Source organism: Paralichthys olivaceus, chromosome 5, assembly GCF_024713975.1.
Source record: "Paralichthys olivaceus isolate ysfri-2021 chromosome 5, ASM2471397v2, whole genome shotgun sequence".
Classification (NCBI taxonomy): Eukaryota; Metazoa; Chordata; class Actinopteri; order Pleuronectiformes; family Paralichthyidae; genus Paralichthys; species Paralichthys olivaceus.
The window spans coordinates 21,572,326-21,591,509 of NC_091097.1; the positions used below are offsets into that span (position 1 = coordinate 21,572,326).

A 19,184-nucleotide genomic window follows, 5' to 3' on the forward strand; every position below is an offset into this window, starting at 1 on the left:
TTGAAAATGATATGTTAATAAAACATGAATAAAGTAGTGTTTTGATTAGAAACAAATCTGATGAATGCTCACTCTCACCGATGATGTGAGGGTTCCATATTCTTTTTTCCTTTGATGAACAGTCTTTCCTGCTCTTTCCAAGAGGTGTCTCCTCTGAAGCAGCAGCAACAGCGCCCTCTGCAAAGAAAAGTCTAAAAAGCTTACAGCACCTGGTATTCCCAGGCGGTCTCCCATTCAAGTACTAACCAGGCCCCACCCTGCTTAGCTTCCGAGATCGGACGAGATCGGGCATGTTCAGGGTGGTATGGCCGTAAGCGATTAACTCCACCCGCAATACCTCCTTTATACATGTGAATCATCACCATCATCAATGGTTCTTCTGTTGCTTTGCAACCATAGCATCTTGATGTGTGGGTGGGTTGGGGGGGTCAATTGTTCCAAAATTAATCTCAAAGTGAAATTTTGTCATATCGTTGCAAGAAAAAAATCATTACAATTTTCAAAAATGACCTTCAGCAATATTGTCAGTGTTTCATATCCAGTTGTTTCCCTGATGCAGAGTAAACTCCCTGCTCTCTCATCGCTCTCTCCAAATAAGACCATTTGAAAATGATATGTTAAAAAACATGAATAAAGTAGTGTTTTGATTAGAAACAAATCTGATGAATGCTCACTTTCACCTTTCAGTGATGATGTGAGGGTTCCATATTCTTTTTTCCTTTGATGAACAGTCTTTCCTGCTCTTTCCAAGAGGTGTCTCCTCTGAAGCAGCAGCAACAGCGCCCTCTGCAAAGAAAAGTCTAAAAAGCTTACAGCACCTGGTATTCCCAGGCGGTCTCCCATTCAAGTACTAACCAGGCCCGACCCTGCTTAGCTTCCGAGATCGGACGAGATCGGGCGTGTTCAGGGTTGTATGGCCGTAAGCGATTAACTCCACCCACAATACCTCCTTTATACATGTGAATCATCACCATCATCAATGGTTCTTCTGTTGCTTTGCAACCATAGCATCTTGAGGTGTGGGTGGGCGGGAGTGTCAATTGTTCCAAAATCAATCTCAAGGTGCAATTTTGTCATATCGTTGCAAGAAAAAAATCATTACAATTTTCAAAAATGACCTTCAGCAATATTGTCAGTGTTTCATATCCAGTTGTTTCCCTGATGCAGAGTAAACTCCCTGCTCTTTCATCGCTCTCTCCAAATAAGACAATTTGAAAATGATATGTTAATAAAACATGAATAAAGTAGTGTTTTGATTAGAAACAAATCTGATGAATGCTCACTTTCACCTTTCAGTGATGATGTGAGGGTTCCATATTCTTTTTTCCTTTGATGAACAGTCTTTCCTGCTCTTTCCAAGAGGTGTCTCCTCTGAAGCAGCAGCAACAGCGCCCTCTGCAAAGAAAAGTCTAAAAAGCTTACAGCACCTGGTATTCCCAGGCGGTCTTCCATTCAAGTACTAACCAGGCCCGACCCTGCTTAGCTTCCGAGATCGGACGAGATCGGGCATGTTCAGGGTGGTATGGCCGTAAGCGATTAACTCCACCCACAATACCTCCTTTATACATGTGAATCATCACCATCATCAATGGTTCTTCTGTTGCTTTGCAACCATAGCATCTTGAGGTGTGGGTGGGCGGGAGTGTCAATTGTTCCAAAATCAATCTCAAGGTGCAATTTTGTCATATCGTTGCAAGAAAAAAATCATTACAATTTTCAAAAATGACCTTCAGCAATATTGTCAGTGTTTCATATCCAGTTGTTTCCCTGATGCAGAGTAAACTCCCTGCTCTTTCATCGCTCTCTCCAAATAAGACAATTTGAAAATGATATGTTAATAAAACATGAATAAAGTAGTGTTTTGATTAGAAACAAATCTGATGAATGCTCACTCTCACCGATGATGTGAGGGTTCCATATTCTTTTTTCCTTTGATGAACAGTCTTTCCTGCTCTTTCCAAGAGGTGTCTCCTCTGAAGCAGCAGCAACAGCGCCCTCTGCAAAGAAAAGTCTAAAAAGCTTACAGCACCTGGTATTCCCAGGCGGTCTCCCATTCAAGTACTAACCAGGCCCCACCCTGCTTAGCTTCCGAGATCGGACGAGATCGGGCATGTTCAGGGTGGTATGGCCGTAAGCGATTAACTCCACCCACAATACCTCCTTTATACATGTGAATCATCACCATCATCAATGGTTCTTCTGTTGCTTTGCAACCATAGCATCTTGAGGTGTGGGTGGGCGGGAGTGTCAATTGTTCCAAAATCAATCTCAAGGTGCAATTTTGTCATATCGTTGCAAGAAAAAAATCATTACAATTTTCAAAAATGACCTTCAGCAATATTGTCAGTGTTTCATATCCAGTTGTTTCCCTGATGCAGAGTAAACTCCCTGCTCTTTCATCGCTCTCTCCAAATAAGACAATTTGAAAATGATATGTTAATAAAACATGAATAAAGTAGTGTTTTGATTAGAAACAAATCTGATGAATGCTCACTTTCACCTTTCAGTGATGATGTGAGGGTTCCATATTCTTTTTTCCTTTGATGAACAGTCTTTCCTGCTCTTTCCAAGAGGTGTCTCCTCTGAAGCAGCAGCAACAGCGCCCTCTGCAAAGAAAAGTCTAAAAAGCTTACAGCACCTGGTATTCCCAGGCGGTCTTCCATTCAAGTACTAAACAGGCCCGACCCTGCTTAGCTTCCGAGATCGGACGAGATCGGGCGTGTTCAGGGTGGTATGGCCGTAAGCGATTAACTCCACCCACAATACCTCCTTTATACATGTGAATCATCACCATCATCAATGGTTCTTCTGTTGCTTTGCAACCATAGCATCTTGAGGTGTGGGTGGGCGGGAGGGTCAATTGTTCCAAAATCAATCTCAAGGTGCAATTTTGTCATATCGTTGCAAGAAAAAAATCATTACAATTTTCAAAAATGACCTTCAGCAATATTGTCAGTGTTTCATATCCAGTTGTTTCCCTGATGCAGAGTAAACTCCCTGCTCTCTCATCGCTCTCTCCAAATAAGACCATTTGAAAATGATATGTTAATAAAACATGAATAAAGTAGTGTTTTGATTAGAAACAAATCTGATGAATGCTCACTTTCACCTTTCAGTGATGATGTGAGGGTTCCATATTCTTTTTTCCTTTGATGAACAGTCTTTCCTGCTCTTTCCAAGAGGTGTCTCCTCTGAAGCAGCAGCAACAGCGCCCTCTGCAAAGAAAAGTCTAAAAAGCTTACAGCACCTGGTATTCCCAGGCGGTCTTCCATTCAAGTACTAACCAGGCCCGACCCTGCTTAGCTTCCGAGATCGGACGAGATCGGGCGTGTTCAGGGTGGTATGGCCGTAAGCGATTAACTCCACCCACAATACCTCCTTTATACATGTGAATCATCACCATCATCAATGGTTCTTCTGTTGCTTTGCAACCATAGCATCTTGAGGTGTGGGTGGGCGGGAGGGTCAATTGTTCCAAAATCAATCTCAAGGTGCAATTTTGTCATATCGTTGCAAGAAAAAAATCATTACAATTTTCAAAAATGACCTTCAGCAATATTGTCAGTGTTTCATATCCAGTTGTTTCCCTGATGCAGAGTAAACTCCCTGCTCTTTCATCGCTCTCTCCAAATAAGACAATTTGAAAATGATATGTTAATAAAACATGAATAAAGTAGTGTTTTGATTAGAAACAAATCTGATGAATGCTCACTTTCACCTTTCAGTGATGATGTGAGGGTTCCATATTCTTTTTTCCTTTGATGAACAGTCTTTCCTGCTCTTTCCAAGAGGTGTCTCCTCTGAAGCAGCAGCAACAGCGCCCTCTGCAAAGAAAAGTCTAAAAAGCTTACAGCACCTGGTATTCCCAGGCGGTCTTCCATTCAAGTACTAACCAGGCCCGACCCTGCTTAGCTTCCGAGATCGGACGAGATCGGGCGTGTTCAGGGTGGTATGGCCGTAAGCGATTAACTCCACCCACAATACCTCCTTTATACATGTGAATCATCACCATCATCAATGGTTCTTCTGTTGCTTTGCAACCATAGCATCTTGAGGTGTGGGTGGGCGGGAGGGTCAATTGTTCCAAAATCAATCTCAAGGTGCAATTTTGTCATATCGTTGCAAGAAAAAAATCATTACAATTTTCAAAAATGACCTTCAGCAATATTGTCAGTGTTTCATATCCAGTTGTTTCCCTGATGCAGAGTAAACTCCCTGCTCTTTCATCGCTCTCTCCAAATAAAACAATTTGAAAATGATATGTTAATAAAACATGAATAAAGTAGTGTTTTGATTAGAAACAAATCTGATGAATGCTCACTTTCACCTTTCAGTGATGATGTGAGGGTTCCATATTCTTTTTTCCTTTGATGAACAGTCTTTCCTGCTCTTTCCAAGAGGTGTCTCCTCTGAAGCAGCAGCAACAGCGCCCTCTGCAAAGAAAAGTCTAAAAAGCTTACAGCACCTGGTATTCCCAGGCGGTCTTCCATTCAAGTACTAACCAGGCCCGACCCTGCTTAGCTTCCGAGATCGGACGAGATCGGGCGTGTTCAGGGTGGTATGGCCGTAAGCGATTAACTCCACCCACAATACCTCCTTTATACATGTGAATCATCACCATCATCAATGGTTCTTCTGTTGCTTTGCAACCATAGCATCTTGAGGTGTGGGTGGGCGGGAGGGTCAATTGTTCCAAAATCAATCTCAAGGTGCAATTTTGTCATATCGTTGCAAGAAAAAAATCATTACAATTTTCAAAAATGACCTTCAGCAATATTGTCAGTGTTTCATATCCAGTTGTTTCCCTGATGCAGAGTAAACTCCCTGCTCTCTCATCGCTCTCTCCAAATAAGACCATTTGAAAATGATATGTTAATAAAACATGAATAAAGTAGTGTTTTGATTAGAAACAAATCTGATGAATGCTCACTTTCACCTTTCAGTGATGATGTGAGGGTTCCATATTCTTTTTTCCTTTGATGAACAGTCTTTCCTGCTCTTTCCAAGAGGTGTCTCCTCTGAAGCAGCAGCAACAGCGCCCTCTGCAAAGAAAAGTCTAAAAAGCTTACAGCACCTGGTATTCCCAGGCGGTCTCCCATTCAAGTACTAACCAGGCCCGACCCTGCTTAGCTTCCGAGATCGGACGAGATCGGGCGTGTTCAGGGTTGTATGGCCGTAAGCGATTAACTCCACCCACAATACCTCCTTTATACATGTGAATCATCACCATCATCAATGGTTCTTCTGTTGCTTTGCAACCATAGCATCTTGAGGTGTGGGTGGGCGGGAGGGTCAATTGTTCCAAAATCAATCTCAAGGTGCAATTTTGTCATATCGTTGCAAGAAAAAAATCATTACAATTTTCAAAAATGACCTTCAGCAATATTGTCAGTGTTTCATATCCAGTTGTTTCCCTGATGCAGAGTAAACTCCCTGCTCTCTCATCGCTCTCTCCAAATAAGACCATTTGAAAATGATATGTTAATAAAACATGAATAAAGTAGTGTTTTGATTAGAAACAAATCTGATGAATGCTCACTTTCACCTTTCAGTGATGATGTGAGGGTTCCATATTCTTTTTTCCTTTGATGAACAGTCTTTCCTGCTCTTTCCAAGAGGTGTCTCCTCTGAAGCAGCAGCAACAGCGCCCTCTGCAAAGAAAAGTCTAAAAAGCTTACAGCACCTGGTATTCCCAGGCGGTCTCCCATTCAAGTACTAACCAGGCCCGACCCTGCTTAGCTTCCGAGATCGGACGAGATCGGGCGTGTTCAGGGTTGTATGGCCGTAAGCGATTAACTCCACCCACAATACCTCCTTTATACATGTGAATCATCACCATCATCAATGGTTCTTCTGTTGCTTTGCAACCATAGCATCTTGAGGTGTGGGTGGGCGGGAGGGTCAATTGTTCCAAAATCAAGCTCAAGGTGCAATTTTGTCATATCGTTGCAAGAAAAAAATCATTACAATTTTCAAAAATGACCTTCAGCAATATTGTCAGTGTTTCATATCCAGTTGTTTCCCTGATGCAGAGTAAACTCCCTGCTCTTTCATCGCTCTCTCCAAATAAAACAATTTGAAAATGATATGTTAATAAAACATGAATAAAGTAGTGTTTTGATTAGAAACAAATCTGATGAATGCTCACTTTCACCTTTCAGTGATGATGTGAGGGTTCCATATTCTTTTTTCCTTTGATGAACAGTCTTTCCTGCTCTTTCCAAGAGGTGTCTCCTCTGAAGCAGCAGCAACAGCGCCCTCTGCAAAGAAAAGTCTAAAAAGCTTACAGCACCTGGTATTCCCAGGCGGTCTTCCATTCAAGTACTAACCAGGCCCGACCCTGCTTAGCTTCCGAGATCGGACGAGATCGGGCGTGTTCAGGGTGGTATGGCCGTAAGCGATTAACTCCACCCACAATACCTCCTTTATACATGTGAATCATCACCATCATCAATGGTTCTTCTGTTGCTTTGCAACCATAGCATCTTGAGGTGTGGGTGGGCGGGAGGGTCAATTGTTCCAAAATCAATCTCAAGGTGCAATTTTGTCATATCGTTGCAAGAAAAAAATCATTACAATTTTCAAAAATGACCTTCAGCAATATTGTCAGTATTTCATATCCAGTTGTTTCCCTGATGCAGAGTAAACTCCCTGCTCTTTCATCGCTCTCCAAATAAGACCATTTGAAAATGATATGTTAATAAAACATGAATAAAGTAGTGTTTTGATTAGAAACAAATCTGATGAATGCTCCCTTTCACCTTTCAGTGATGATGTGAGGGTTCCATATTCTTTTTTCCTTTGATGAACAGTCTTTCCTGCTCTTTCCAAGAGGTGTCTCCTCTGAAGCAGCAGCAACAGCGCCCTCTGCAAAGAAAAGTCTAAAAAGCTTACAGCACCTGGTATTCCCAGGCGGTCTCCCATTCAAGTACTAACCAGGCCCGACCCTGCTTAGCTTCCGAGATCGGATGAGATCGGGCGTGTTCAGGGTGGTATGGCCGTAAGCGATTAACTCCACCCACAATACCTCCTTTATACATGTGAATCATCACCATCATCAATGGTTCTTCTGTTGCTTTGCAACCATAGCATCTTGAGGTGTGGGTGGGCGGGAGGGTCAATTGTTCCAAAATCAATCTCAAGGTGCAATTTTGTCATATCGTTGCAAGAAAAAAATCATTACAATTTTCAAAAATGACCTTCAGCAATATTGTCAGTGTTTCATATCCAGTTGTTTCCCTGATGCAGAGTAAACTCCCTGCTCTTTCATCGCTCTCTCCAAATAAGACCATTTGAAAATGATATGTTAATAAAACATGAATAAAGTAGTGTTTTGATTAGAAACAAATCTGATGAATGCTCACTTTCACCTTTCAGTGATGATGTGAGGGTTCCATATTCTTTTTTCCTTTGATGAACAGTCTTTCCTGCTCTTTCCAAGAGGTGTCTCCTCTGAAGCAGCAGCAACAGCGCCCTCTGCAAAGAAAAGTCTAAAAAGCTTACAGCACCTGGTATTCCCAGGCGGTCTTCCATTCAAGTACTAACCAGGCCCGACCCTGCTTAGCTTCCGAGATCGGACGAGATCGGGCGTGTTCAGGGTGGTATGGCCGTAAGCGATTAACTCCACCCACAATACCTCCTTTATACATGTGAATCATCACCATCATCAATGGTTCTTCTGTTGCTTTGCAACCATAGCATCTTGAGGTGTGGGTGGGCGGGAGGGTCAATTGTTCCAAAATCAAGCTCAAGGTGCAATTTTGTCATATCGTTGCAAGAAAAAAATCATTACAATTTTCAAAAATGACCTTCAGCAATATTGTCAGTGTTTCATATCCAGTTGTTTCCCTGATGCAGAGTAAACTCCCTGCTCTTTCATCGCTCTCTCCAAATAAAACAATTTGAAAATGATATGTTAATAAAACATGAATAAAGTAGTGTTTTGATTAGAAACAAATCTGATGAATGCTCACTTTCACCTTTCAGTGATGATGTGAGGGTTCCATATTCTTTTTTCCTTTGATGAACAGTCTTTCCTGCTCTTTCCAAGAGGTGTCTCCTCTGAAGCAGCAGCAACAGCGCCCTCTGCAAAGAAAAGTCTAAAAAGCTTACAGCACCTGGTATTCCCAGGCGGTCTTCCATTCAAGTACTAACCAGGCCCGACCCTGCTTAGCTTCCGAGATCGGACGAGATCGGGCGTGTTCAGGGTGGTATGGCCGTAAGCGATTAACTCCACCCACAATACCTCCTTTATACATGTGAATCATCACCATCATCAATGGTTCTTCTGTTGCTTTGCAACCATAGCATCTTGAGGTGTGGGTGGGCGGGAGGGTCAATTGTTCCAAAATCAATCTCAAGGTGCAATTTTGTCATATCGTTGCAAGAAAAAAATCATTACAATTTTCAAAAATGACCTTCAGCAATATTGTCAGTGTTTCATATCCAGTTGTTTCCCTGATGCAGAGTAAACTCCCTGCTCTCTCATCGCTCTCTCCAAATAAGACCATTTGAAAATGATATGTTAATAAAACATGAATAAAGTAGTGTTTTGATTAGAAACAAATCTGATGAATGCTCACTTTCACCTTTCAGTGATGATGTGAGGGTTCCATATTCTTTTTTCCTTTGATGAACAGTCTTTCCTGCTCTTTCCAAGAGGTGTCTCCTCTGAAGCAGCAGCAACAGCGCCCTCTGCAAAGAAAAGTCTAAAAAGCTTACAGCACCTGGTATTCCCAGGCGGTCTCCCATTCAAGTACTAACCAGGCCCGACCCTGCTTAGCTTCCGAGATCGGACGAGATCGGGCGTGTTCAGGGTTGTATGGCCGTAAGCGATTAACTCCACCCACAATACCTCCTTTATACATGTGAATCATCACCATCATCAATGGTTCTTCTGTTGCTTTGCAACCATAGCATCTTGAGGTGTGGGTGGGCGGGAGTGTCAATTGTTCCAAAATCAATCTCAAGGTGCAATTTTGTCATATCGTTGCAAGAAAAAAATCATTACAATTTTCAAAAATGACCTTCAGCAATATTGTCAGTGTTTCATATCCAGTTGTTTCCCTGATGCAGAGTAAACTCCCTGCTCTTTCATCGCTCTCTCCAAATAAGACAATTTGAAAATGATATGTTAATAAAACATGAATAAAGTAGTGTTTTGATTAGAAACAAATCTGATGAATGCTCACTTTCACCTTTCAGTGATGATGTGAGGGTTCCATATTCTTTTTTCCTTTGATGAACAGTCTTTCCTGCTCTTTCCAAGAGGTGTCTCCTCTGAAGCAGCAGCAACAGCGCCCTCTGCAAAGAAAAGTCTAAAAAGCTTACAGCACCTGGTATTCCCAGGCGGTCTTCCATTCAAGTACTAACCAGGCCCGACCCTGCTTAGCTTCCGAGATCGGACGAGATCGGGCGTGTTCAGGGTGGTATGGCCGTAAGCGATTAACTCCACCCACAATACCTCCTTTATACATGTGAATCATCACCATCATCAATGGTTCTTCTGTTGCTTTGCAACCATAGCATCTTGAGGTGTGGGTGGGCGGGAGGGTCAATTGTTCCAAAATCAATCTCAAGGTGCAATTTTGTCATATCGTTGCAAGAAAAAAATCATTACAATTTTCAAAAATGACCTTCAGCAATATTGTCAGTGTTTCATATCCAGTTGTTTCCCTGATGCAGAGTAAACTCCCTGCTCTTTCATCGCTCTCTCCAAATAAAACAATTTGAAAATGATATGTTAATAAAACATGAATAAAGTAGTGTTTTGATTAGAAACAAATCTGATGAATGCTCACTTTCACCTTTCAGTGATGATGTGAGGGTTCCATATTCTTTTTTCCTTTGATGAACAGTCTTTCCTGCTCTTTCCAAGAGGTGTCTCCTCTGAAGCAGCAGCAACAGCGCCCTCTGCAAAGAAAAGTCTAAAAAGCTTACAGCACCTGGTATTCCCAGGCGGTCTTCCATTCAAGTACTAACCAGGCCCGACCCTGCTTAGCTTCCGAGATCGGACGAGATCGGGCGTGTTCAGGGTGGTATGGCCGTAAGCGATTAACTCCACCCACAATACCTCCTTTATACATGTGAATCATCACCATCATCAATGGTTCTTCTGTTGCTTTGCAACCATAGCATCTTGAGGTGTGGGTGGGCGGGAGGGTCAATTGTTCCAAAATCAATCTCAAGGTGCAATTTTGTCATATCGTTGCAAGAAAAAAATCATTACAATTTTCAAAAATGACCTTCAGCAATATTGTCAGTGTTTCATATCCAGTTGTTTCCCTGATGCAGAGTAAACTCCCTGCTCTCTCATCGCTCTCTCCAAATAAGACCATTTGAAAATGATATGTTAAAAAACATGAATAAAGTAGTGTTTTGATTAGAAACAAATCTGATGAATGCTCACTTTCACCTTTCAGTGATGATGTGAGGGTTCCATATTCTTTTTTCCTTTGATGAACAGTCTTTCCTGCTCTTTCCAAGAGGTGTCTCCTCTGAAGCAGCAGCAACAGCGCCCTCTGCAAAGAAAAGTCTAAAAAGCTTACAGCACCTGGTATTCCCAGGCGGTCTCCCATTCAAGTACTAACCAGGCCCGACCCTGCTTAGCTTCCGAGATCGGACGAGATCGGGCGTGTTCAGGGTTGTATGGCCGTAAGCGATTAACTCCACCCACAATACCTCCTTTATACATGTGAATCATCACCATCATCAATGGTTCTTCTGTTGCTTTGCAACCATAGCATCTTGAGGTGTGGGTGGGCGGGAGGGTCAATTGTTCCAAAATCAATCTCAAGGTGCAATTTTGTCATATCGTTGCAAGAAAAAAATCATTACAATTTTCAAAAATGACCTTCAGCAATATTGTCAGTGTTTCATATCCAGTTGTTTCCCTGATGCAGAGTAAACTCCCTGCTCTCTCATCGCTCTCTCCAAATAAGACCATTTGAAAATGATATGTTAATAAAACATGAATAAAGTAGTGTTTTGATTAGAAACAAATCTGATGAATGCTCACTTTCACCTTTCAGTGATGATGTGAGGGTTCCATATTCTTTTTTCCTTTGATGAACAGTCTTTCCTGCTCTTTCCAAGAGGTGTCTCCTCTGAAGCAGCAGCAACAGCGCCCTCTGCAAAGAAAAGTCTAAAAAGCTTACAGCACCTGGTATTCCCAGGCGGTCTCCCATTCAAGTACTAACCAGGCCCGACCCTGCTTAGCTTCCGAGATCGGACGAGATCGGGCGTGTTCAGGGTTGTATGGCCGTAAGCGATTAACTCCACCCACAATACCTCCTTTATACATGTGAATCATCACCATCATCAATGGTTCTTCTGTTGCTTTGCAACCATAGCATCTTGAGGTGTGGGTGGGCGGGAGGGTCAATTGTTCCAAAATCAATCTCAAGGTGCAATTTTGTCATATCGTTGCAAGAAAAAAATCATTACAATTTTCAAAAATGACCTTCAGCAATATTGTCAGTGTTTCATATCCAGTTGTTTCCCTGATGCAGAGTAAACTCCCTGCTCTTTCATCGCTCTCTCCAAATAAGACCATTTGAAAATGATATGTTAATAAAACATGAATAAAGTAGTGTTTTGATTAGAAACAAATCTGATGAATGCTCACTTTCACCTTTCAGTGATGATGTGAGGGTTCCATATTCTTTTTTCCTTTGATGAACAGTCTTTCCTGCTCTTTCCAAGAGGTGTCTCCTCTGAAGCAGCAGCAACAGCGCCCTCTGCAAAGAAAAGTCTAAAAAGCTTACAGCACCTGGTATTCCCAGGCGGTCTTCCATTCAAGTACTAACCAGGCCCGACCCTGCTTAGCTTCCGAGATCGGACGAGATCGGGCGTGTTCAGGGTGGTATGGCCGTAAGCGATTAACTCCACCCACAATACCTCCTTTATACATGTGAATCATCACCATCATCAATGGTTCTTCTGTTGCTTTGCAACCATAGCATCTTGAGGTGTGGGTGGGCGGGAGTGTCAATTGTTCCAAAATCAATCTCAAGGTGCAATTTTGTCATATCGTTGCAAGAAAAAAATCATTACAATTTTCAAAAATGACCTTCAGCAATATTGTCAGTGTTTCATATCCAGTTGTTTCCCTGATGCAGAGTAAACTCCCTGCTCTTTCATCGCTCTCTCCAAATAAGACCATTTGAAAATGATATGTTAATAAAACATGAATAAAGTAGTGTTTTGATTAGAAACAAATCTGATGAATGCTCCCTTTCACCTTTCAGTGATGATGTGAGGGTTCCATATTCTTTTTTCCTTTGATGAACAGTCTTTCCTGCTCTTTCCAAGAGGTGTCTCCTCTGAAGCAACAGCGCCCTCTGCAAAGAAAAGTCTAAAAAGCTTACAGCACCTGGTATTCCCAGGCGGTCTCCCATTCAAGTACTAACCAGGCCCGACCCTGCTTAGCTTCCGAGATCGGACGAGATCGGGCGTGTTCAGGGTTGTATGGCCGTAAGCGATTAACTCCACCCACAATACCTCCTTTATACATGTGAATCATCACCATCATCAATGGTTCTTCTGTTGCTTTGCAACCATAGCATCTTGAGGTGTGGGTGGGCGGGAGGGTCAATTGTTCCAAAATCAATCTCAAGGTGCAATTTTGTCATATCGTTGCAAGAAAAAAATCATTACAATTTTCAAAAATGACCTTCAGCAATATTGTCAGTGTTTCATATCCAGTTGTTTCCCTGATGCAGAGTAAACTCCCTGCTCTTTCATCGCTCTCTCCAAATAAGACCATTTGAAAATGATATGTTAATAAAACATGAATAAAGTAGTGTTTTGATTAGAAACAAATCTGATGAATGCTCACTTTCACCTTTCAGTGATGATGTGAGGGTTCCATATTCTTTTTTCCTTTGATGAACAGTCTTTCCTGCTCTTTCCAAGAGGTGTCTCCTCTGAAGCAGCAGCAACAGCGCCCTCTGCAAAGAAAAGTCTAAAAAGCTTACAGCACCTGGTATTGCCAGGCGGTCTTCCATTCAAGTACTAACCAGGCCCGACCCTGCTTAGCTTCCGAGATCGGACGAGATCGGGCGTGTTCAGGGTGGTATGGCCGTAAGCGATTAACTCCACCCACAATACCTCCTTTATACATGTGAATCATCACCATCATCAATGGTTCTTCTGTTGCTTTGCAACCATAGCATCTTGAGGTGTGGGTGGGCGGGAGTGTCAATTGTTCCAAAATCAATCTCAAGGTGCAATTTTGTCATATCGTTGCAAGAAAAAAATCATTACAATTTTCAAAAATGACCTTCAGCAATATTGTCAGTGTTTCATATCCAGTTGTTTCCCTGATGCAGAGTAAACTCCCTGCTCTTTCATCGCTCTCTCCAAATAAGACCATTTGAAAATGATATGTTAATAAAACATGAATAAAGTAGTGTTTTGATTAGAAACAAATCTGATGAATGCTCACTTTCACCTTTCAGTGATGATGTGAGGGTTCCATATTCTTTTTTCCTTTGATGAACAGTCTTTCCTGCTCTTTCCAAGAGGTGTCTCCTCTGAAGCAGCAGCAACAGCGCCCTCTGCAAAGAAAAGTCTAAAAAGCTTACAGCACCTGGTATTCCCAGGCGGTCTTCCATTCAAGTACTAACCAGGCCCGACCCTGCTTAGCTTCCGAGATCGGACGAGATCGGGCGTGTTCAGGGTGGTATGGCCGTAAGCGATTAACTCCACCCACAATACCTCCTTTATACATGTGAATCATCACCATCATCAATGGTTCTTCTGTTGCTTTGCAACCATAGCATCTTGAGGTGTGGGTGGGCGGGAGTGTCAATTGTTCCAAAATCAATCTCAAGGTGCAATTTTGTCATATCGTTGCAAGAAAAAAATCATTACAATTTTCAAAAATGACCTTCAGCAATATTGTCAGTGTTTCATATCCAGTTGTTTCCCTGATGCAGAGTAAACTCCCTGCTCTTTCATCGCTCTCTCCAAATAAGACCATTTGAAAATGATATGTTAATAAAACATGAATAAAGTAGTGTTTTGATTAGAAACAAATCTGATGAATGCTCACTTTCACCTTTCAGTGATGATGTGAGGGTTCCATATTCTTTTTTCCTTTGATGAACAGTCTTTCCTGCTCTTTCCAAGAGGTGTCTCCTCTGAAGCAGCAGCAACAGCGCCCTCTGCAAAGAAAAGTCTAAAAAGCTTACAGCACCTGGTATTCCCAGGCGGTCTTCCATTCAAGTACTAACCAGGCCCGACCCTGCTTAGCTTCCGAGATCGGACGAGATCGGGCGTGTTCAGGGTGGTATGGCCGTAAGCGATTAACTCCACCCACAATACCTCCTTTATACATGTGAATCATCACCATCATCAATGGTTCTTCTGTTGCTTTGCAACCATAGCATCTTGAGGTGTGGGTGGGCGGGAGTGTCAATTGTTCCAAAATCAATCTCAAGGTGCAATTTTGTCATATCGTTGCAAGAAAAAAATCATTACAATTTTCAAAAATGACCTTCAGCAATATTGTCAGTGTTTCATATCCAGTTGTTTCCCTGATGCAGAGTAAACTCCCTGCTCTTTCATCGCTCTCTCCAAATAAGACCATTTGAAAATGATATGTTAATAAAACATGAATAAAGTAGTGTTTTGATTAGAAACAAATCTGATGAATGCTCCCTTTCACCTTTCAGTGATGATGTGAGGGTTCCATATTCTTTTTTCCTTTGATGAACAGTCTTTCCTGCTCTTTCCAAGAGGTGTCTCCTCTGAAGCAACAGCGCCCTCTGCAAAGAAAAGTCTAAAAAGCTTACAGCACCTGGTATTCCCAGGCGGTCTCCCATTCAAGTACTAACCAGGCCCGACCCTGCTTAGCTTCCGAGATCGGACGAGATCGGGCGTGTTCAGGGTTGTATGGCCGTAAGCGATTAACTCCACCCACAATACCTCCTTTATACATGTGAATCATCACCATCATCAATGGTTCTTCTGTTGCTTTGCAACCATAGCATCTTGAGGTGTGGGTGGGCGGGAGGGTCAATTGTTCCAAAATCAATCTCAAGGTGCAATTTTGTCATATCGTTGCAAGAAAAAAATCATTACAATTTTCAAAAATGACCTTCAGCAATATTGTCAGTGTTTCATATCCAGTTGTTTCCCTGATGCAGAGTAAACTCCCTGCTCTTTCATCGCTCTCTCCAAATAAGACCATTTGAAAATGATATGTTAATAAAACATGAATAAAGTAGTGTTTTGATTAGAAACAAATCTGATGAATGCTCACTTTCACCTTTCAGTGATGATGTGAGGGTTCCATATTCTTTTTTCCTTTGATGAACAGTCTTTCCTGCTCTTTCCAAGAGGTGTCTCCTCTGAAGCAGCAGCAACAGCGCCCTCTGCAAAGAAAAGTCTAAAAAGCTTACAGCACCTGGTATTGCCAGGCGGTCTTCCATTCAAGTACTAACCAGGCCCGACCCTGCTTAGCTTCCGAGATCGGACGAGATCGGGCGTGTTCAGGGTGGTATGGCCGTAAGCGATTAACTCCACCCACAATACCTCCTTTATACATGTGAATCATCACCATCATCAATGGTTCTTCTGTTGCTTTGCAACCATAGCATCTTGAGGTGTGGGTGGGCAGGAGTGTCAATTGTTCCAAAATCAATCTCAAGGTGCAATTTTGTCATATCGTTGCAAGAAAAAAATCATTACAATTTTCAAAAATGACCTTCAGCAATATTGTCAGTGTTTCATATCCAGTTGTTTCCCTGATGCAGAGTAAACTCCCTGCTCTTTCATCGCTCTCTCCAAATAAGACCATTTGAAAATGATATGTTAATAAAACATGAATAAAGTAGTGTTTTGATTAGAAACAAATCTGATGAATGCTCACTTTCACCTTTCAGTGATGATGTGAGGGTTCCATATTCTTTTTTCCTTTGATGAACAGTCTTTCCTGCTCTTTCCAAGAGGTGTCTCCTCTGAAGCAGCAGCAACAGCGCCCTCTGCAAAGAAAAGTCTAAAAAGCTTACAGCACCTGGTATTCCCAGGCGGTCTTCCATTCAAGTACTAACCAGGCCCGACCCTGCTTAGCTTCCGAGATCGGACGAGATCGGGCGTGTTCAGGGTGGTATGGCCGTAAGCGATTAACTCCACCCACAATACCTCCTTTATACATGTGAATCATCACCATCATCAATGGTTCTTCTGTTGCTTTGCAACCATAGCATCTTGAGGTGTGGGTGGGCGGGAGTGTCAATTGTTCCAAAATCAATCTCAAGGTGCAATTTTGTCATATCGTTGCAAGAAAAAAATCATTACAATTTTCAAAAATGACCTTCAGCAATATTGTCAGTGTTTCATATCCAGTTGTTTCCCTGATGCAGAGTAAACTCCCTGCTCTTTCATCGCTCTCTCCAAATAAGACCATTTGAAAATGATATGTTAATAAAACATGAATAAAGTAGTGTTTTGATTAGAAACAAATCTGATGAATGCTCACTTTCACCTTTCAGTGATGATGTGAGGGTTCCATATTCTTTTTTCCTTTGATGAACAGTCTTTCCTGCTCTTTCCAAGAGGTGTCTCCTCTGAAGCAGCAGCAACAGCGCCCTCTGCAAAGAAAAGTCTAAAAAGCTTACAGCACCTGGTATTCCCAGGCGGTCTTCCATTCAAGTACTAACCAGGCCCGACCCTGCTTAGCTTCCGAGATCGGACGAGATCGGGCGTGTTCAGGGTGGTATGGCCGTAAGCGATTAACTCCACCCACAATACCTCCTTTATACATGTGAATCATCACCATCATCAATGGTTCTTCTGTTGCTTTGCAACCATAGCATCTTGAGGTGTGGGTGGGCGGGAGTGTCAATTGTTCCAAAATCAATCTCAAGGTGCAATTTTGTCATATCGTTGCAAGAAAAAAATCATTACAATTTTCAAAAATGACCTTCAGCAATATTGTCAGTGTTTCATATCCAGTTGTTTCCCTGATGCAGAGTAAACTCCCTGCTCTTTCATCGCTCTCTCCAAATAAGACCATTTGAAAATGATATGTTAATAAAACATGAATAAAGTAGTGTTTTGATTAGAAACAAATCTGATGAATGCTCACTCTCACCTTTCAGTGATGATGTGAGGGTTCCATATTCTTTTTTCCTTTGATGAACAGTCTTTCCTGCTCTTTCCAAGAGGTGTCTCCTCTGAAGCAGCAGCAACAGCGCCCTCTGCAAAGAAAAGTCTAAAAAGCTTACAGCACCTGGTATTCCCAGGCGGTCTCCGATTCAAGTACTAACCAGGCCCGACCCTGCTTAGCTTCCGAGATCGGACGAGATCGGGCTTGTTCAGGGTGGTATGGCCTTAAGTGATTAACTCCACCCACAATACCTCCTTTATACATGTGAATCATCACCATCATCAATGGTTCTTCTGTTGCTTTGCAACCATAGCATCTTGAGGTGTGGGTGGGCGGGGCGGTCAATTGTTCCAAAATCAATCTCAAGGTGCAATTTTGTCATATCGTTGCAAGAAAAAAATCATTACAATTTTCAAAAATGACCTTCAGCAATATTGTCAGTGTTTCATATCCAGTTGTTTCCCTGATGCAGAGTAAACTCCCTGCTCTTTCATCGCTCTCTCCAAATAAGACCATTTGAAAATGATATGTTAATAAAACATGAATAAAGTAGTGTTTTGATTAGAAACAAATCTGATGAATGCTCACTTTCACCTTTCAGTGATGATGTGAGGGTTCCATATTCTTTTTTCCTTTGATGAACAGTCTTTCCTGCTCTTTCCAAGAGGTGTCTCCTCTGAAGCAGCAGCAACAGCGCCCTCTGCAAAGAAAAGTCTAAAAAGCTTACAGCACCTGGTATTGCCAGGCGGTCTTCCATTCAAGTACTAACCAGGCCCGACCCTGCTTAGCTTCCGAGATCGGACGAGATCGGGCGTGTTCAGGGTGGTATGGCCGTAAGCGATTAACTCCACCCACAATACCTCCTTTATACATGTGAATCATCACCATCATCAATGGTTCTTCTGTTGCTTTGCAACCATAGCATCTTGAGGTGTGGGTGGGCGGGAGTGTCAATTGTTCCAAAATCAATCTCAAGGTGCAATTTTGTCATATCGTTGCAAGAAAAAAATCATTACAATTTTCAAAAATGACCTTCAGCAATATTGTCAGTGTTTCATATCCAGTTGTTTCCCTGATGCAGAGTAAACTCCCTGCTCTTTCATCGCTCTCTCCAAATAAGACCATTTGAAAATGATATGTTAATAAAACATGAATAAAGTAGTGTTTTGATTAGAAACAAATCTGATGAATGCTCACTTTCACCTTTCAGTGATGATGTGAGGGTTCCATATTCTTTTTTCCTTTGATGAACAGTCTTTCCTGCTCTTTCCAAGAGGTGTCTCCTCTGAAGCAGCAGCAACAGCGCCCTCTGCAAAGAAAAGTCTAAAAAGCTTACAGCACCTGGTATTCCCAGGCGGTCTTCCATTCAAGTACTAACCAGGCCCGACCCTGCTTAGCTTCCGAGATCGGACGAGATCGGGCGTGTTCAGGGTGGTATGGCCGTAAGCGATTAACTCCACCCACAATACCTCCTTTATACATGTGAATCATCACCATCATCAATGGTTCTTCTGTTGCTTTGCAACCATAGCATCTTGAGGTGTGGGTGGGCGGGAGTGTCAATTGTTCCAAAATCAATCTCAAGGTGCAATTTTGTCATATCGTTGCAAGAAAAAAATCATTACAATTTTCAAAAATGACCTTCAGCAATATTGTCAGTGTTTCATATCCAGTTGTTTCCCTGATGCAGAGTAAACTCCCTGCTCTTTCATCGCTCTCTCCAAATAAGACCATTTGAAAATGATATGTTAATAAAACATGAATAAAGTAGTGTTTTGATTAGAAACAAATCTGATGAATGCTCACTTTCACCTTTCAGTGATGATGTGAGGGTTCCATATTCTTTTTTCCTTTGATGAACAGTCTTTCCTGCTCTTTCCAAGAGGTGTCTCCTCTGAAGCAGCAGCAACAGCGCCCTCTGCAAAGAAAAGTCTAAAAAGCTTACAGCACCTGGTATTGCCAGGCGGTCTTCCATTCAAGTACTAACCAGGCCCGACCCTGCTTAGCTTCCGAGATCGGACGAGATCGGGCGTGTTCAGGGTGGTATGGCCGTAAGCGATTAACTCCA

General features: G+C 42.1%; 31 non-coding genes and 1 pseudogene across 31 annotated transcripts; all 32 read right to left on the reverse strand.

Moving 5' to 3' along the window:
- Nucleotides 1–197: 197 nt before the first annotated feature.
- Nucleotides 198–316, reverse strand: LOC138408576 (5S ribosomal RNA). The gene has a single exon (XR_011241895.1). It is a non-coding gene; the product is annotated as a 5S ribosomal RNA (ribosomal RNA).
- Nucleotides 317–806: 490 nt separating this feature from the next.
- LOC138408999 (5S ribosomal RNA) lies at nt 807–925 on the reverse strand. Its single transcript, XR_011242320.1, has one exon. It is a non-coding gene; the product is annotated as a 5S ribosomal RNA (ribosomal RNA).
- Nucleotides 926–1,415: 490 nt separating this feature from the next.
- On the reverse strand, nt 1,416–1,534 carry LOC138408852 (5S ribosomal RNA). The gene has a single exon (XR_011242173.1). It is a non-coding gene; the product is annotated as a 5S ribosomal RNA (ribosomal RNA).
- A 483-nt stretch (nt 1,535–2,017) lies between these two features.
- LOC138408577 (5S ribosomal RNA) lies at nt 2,018–2,136 on the reverse strand. The gene has a single exon (XR_011241896.1). It is a non-coding gene; the product is annotated as a 5S ribosomal RNA (ribosomal RNA).
- Nucleotides 2,137–2,626: 490 nt separating this feature from the next.
- LOC138408963 (5S ribosomal RNA) lies at nt 2,627–2,745 on the reverse strand. Its single transcript, XR_011242284.1, has one exon. It is a non-coding gene; the product is annotated as a 5S ribosomal RNA (ribosomal RNA).
- Nucleotides 2,746–3,235: 490 nt separating this feature from the next.
- On the reverse strand, nt 3,236–3,354 carry LOC138408622 (5S ribosomal RNA). The gene has a single exon (XR_011241941.1). It is a non-coding gene; the product is annotated as a 5S ribosomal RNA (ribosomal RNA).
- A 490-nt stretch (nt 3,355–3,844) lies between these two features.
- LOC138408623 (5S ribosomal RNA) lies at nt 3,845–3,963 on the reverse strand. Its single transcript, XR_011241942.1, has one exon. It is a non-coding gene; the product is annotated as a 5S ribosomal RNA (ribosomal RNA).
- Nucleotides 3,964–4,453: 490 nt separating this feature from the next.
- Nucleotides 4,454–4,572, reverse strand: LOC138408625 (5S ribosomal RNA). Its single transcript, XR_011241944.1, has one exon. It is a non-coding gene; the product is annotated as a 5S ribosomal RNA (ribosomal RNA).
- Nucleotides 4,573–5,062: 490 nt separating this feature from the next.
- On the reverse strand, nt 5,063–5,181 carry LOC138409000 (5S ribosomal RNA). Its single transcript, XR_011242321.1, has one exon. It is a non-coding gene; the product is annotated as a 5S ribosomal RNA (ribosomal RNA).
- A 490-nt stretch (nt 5,182–5,671) lies between these two features.
- Nucleotides 5,672–5,790, reverse strand: LOC138409001 (5S ribosomal RNA). The gene has a single exon (XR_011242322.1). It is a non-coding gene; the product is annotated as a 5S ribosomal RNA (ribosomal RNA).
- A 490-nt stretch (nt 5,791–6,280) lies between these two features.
- On the reverse strand, nt 6,281–6,399 carry LOC138408626 (5S ribosomal RNA). Its single transcript, XR_011241945.1, has one exon. It is a non-coding gene; the product is annotated as a 5S ribosomal RNA (ribosomal RNA).
- A 488-nt stretch (nt 6,400–6,887) lies between these two features.
- On the reverse strand, nt 6,888–7,006 carry LOC138409829 (5S ribosomal RNA). Its single transcript, XR_011242758.1, has one exon. It is a non-coding gene; the product is annotated as a 5S ribosomal RNA (ribosomal RNA).
- A 490-nt stretch (nt 7,007–7,496) lies between these two features.
- Nucleotides 7,497–7,615, reverse strand: LOC138408627 (5S ribosomal RNA). The gene has a single exon (XR_011241946.1). It is a non-coding gene; the product is annotated as a 5S ribosomal RNA (ribosomal RNA).
- A 490-nt stretch (nt 7,616–8,105) lies between these two features.
- LOC138408628 (5S ribosomal RNA) lies at nt 8,106–8,224 on the reverse strand. The gene has a single exon (XR_011241947.1). It is a non-coding gene; the product is annotated as a 5S ribosomal RNA (ribosomal RNA).
- Nucleotides 8,225–8,714: 490 nt separating this feature from the next.
- LOC138409002 (5S ribosomal RNA) lies at nt 8,715–8,833 on the reverse strand. The gene has a single exon (XR_011242323.1). It is a non-coding gene; the product is annotated as a 5S ribosomal RNA (ribosomal RNA).
- A 490-nt stretch (nt 8,834–9,323) lies between these two features.
- On the reverse strand, nt 9,324–9,442 carry LOC138408629 (5S ribosomal RNA). Its single transcript, XR_011241948.1, has one exon. It is a non-coding gene; the product is annotated as a 5S ribosomal RNA (ribosomal RNA).
- Nucleotides 9,443–9,932: 490 nt separating this feature from the next.
- LOC138408630 (5S ribosomal RNA) lies at nt 9,933–10,051 on the reverse strand. The gene has a single exon (XR_011241949.1). It is a non-coding gene; the product is annotated as a 5S ribosomal RNA (ribosomal RNA).
- Nucleotides 10,052–10,540: 489 nt separating this feature from the next.
- LOC138409004 (5S ribosomal RNA) lies at nt 10,541–10,659 on the reverse strand. Its single transcript, XR_011242325.1, has one exon. It is a non-coding gene; the product is annotated as a 5S ribosomal RNA (ribosomal RNA).
- Nucleotides 10,660–11,149: 490 nt separating this feature from the next.
- On the reverse strand, nt 11,150–11,268 carry LOC138409005 (5S ribosomal RNA). Its single transcript, XR_011242326.1, has one exon. It is a non-coding gene; the product is annotated as a 5S ribosomal RNA (ribosomal RNA).
- Nucleotides 11,269–11,758: 490 nt separating this feature from the next.
- On the reverse strand, nt 11,759–11,877 carry LOC138408631 (5S ribosomal RNA). The gene has a single exon (XR_011241950.1). It is a non-coding gene; the product is annotated as a 5S ribosomal RNA (ribosomal RNA).
- A 484-nt stretch (nt 11,878–12,361) lies between these two features.
- On the reverse strand, nt 12,362–12,480 carry LOC138409006 (5S ribosomal RNA). The gene has a single exon (XR_011242327.1). It is a non-coding gene; the product is annotated as a 5S ribosomal RNA (ribosomal RNA).
- A 490-nt stretch (nt 12,481–12,970) lies between these two features.
- On the reverse strand, nt 12,971–13,089 carry LOC138409202 (5S ribosomal RNA). The gene has a single exon (XR_011242522.1). It is a non-coding gene; the product is annotated as a 5S ribosomal RNA (ribosomal RNA).
- Nucleotides 13,090–13,579: 490 nt separating this feature from the next.
- Nucleotides 13,580–13,698, reverse strand: LOC138408632 (5S ribosomal RNA). The gene has a single exon (XR_011241951.1). It is a non-coding gene; the product is annotated as a 5S ribosomal RNA (ribosomal RNA).
- Nucleotides 13,699–14,188: 490 nt separating this feature from the next.
- Nucleotides 14,189–14,307, reverse strand: LOC138408633 (5S ribosomal RNA). Its single transcript, XR_011241952.1, has one exon. It is a non-coding gene; the product is annotated as a 5S ribosomal RNA (ribosomal RNA).
- Nucleotides 14,308–14,791: 484 nt separating this feature from the next.
- LOC138409007 (5S ribosomal RNA) lies at nt 14,792–14,910 on the reverse strand. The gene has a single exon (XR_011242328.1). It is a non-coding gene; the product is annotated as a 5S ribosomal RNA (ribosomal RNA).
- Nucleotides 14,911–15,400: 490 nt separating this feature from the next.
- Nucleotides 15,401–15,519, reverse strand: LOC138409203 (5S ribosomal RNA). Its single transcript, XR_011242523.1, has one exon. It is a non-coding gene; the product is annotated as a 5S ribosomal RNA (ribosomal RNA).
- Nucleotides 15,520–16,009: 490 nt separating this feature from the next.
- Nucleotides 16,010–16,128, reverse strand: LOC138408634 (5S ribosomal RNA). Its single transcript, XR_011241953.1, has one exon. It is a non-coding gene; the product is annotated as a 5S ribosomal RNA (ribosomal RNA).
- A 490-nt stretch (nt 16,129–16,618) lies between these two features.
- LOC138408636 (5S ribosomal RNA) lies at nt 16,619–16,737 on the reverse strand. The gene has a single exon (XR_011241955.1). It is a non-coding gene; the product is annotated as a 5S ribosomal RNA (ribosomal RNA).
- Nucleotides 16,738–17,227: 490 nt separating this feature from the next.
- LOC138409683 (5S ribosomal RNA) lies at nt 17,228–17,346 on the reverse strand (annotated as a pseudogene).
- Nucleotides 17,347–17,836: 490 nt separating this feature from the next.
- LOC138409205 (5S ribosomal RNA) lies at nt 17,837–17,955 on the reverse strand. The gene has a single exon (XR_011242525.1). It is a non-coding gene; the product is annotated as a 5S ribosomal RNA (ribosomal RNA).
- A 490-nt stretch (nt 17,956–18,445) lies between these two features.
- LOC138408637 (5S ribosomal RNA) lies at nt 18,446–18,564 on the reverse strand. Its single transcript, XR_011241956.1, has one exon. It is a non-coding gene; the product is annotated as a 5S ribosomal RNA (ribosomal RNA).
- Nucleotides 18,565–19,054: 490 nt separating this feature from the next.
- On the reverse strand, nt 19,055–19,173 carry LOC138409206 (5S ribosomal RNA). The gene has a single exon (XR_011242526.1). It is a non-coding gene; the product is annotated as a 5S ribosomal RNA (ribosomal RNA).
- Nucleotides 19,174–19,184: the final 11 nt, after the last annotated feature.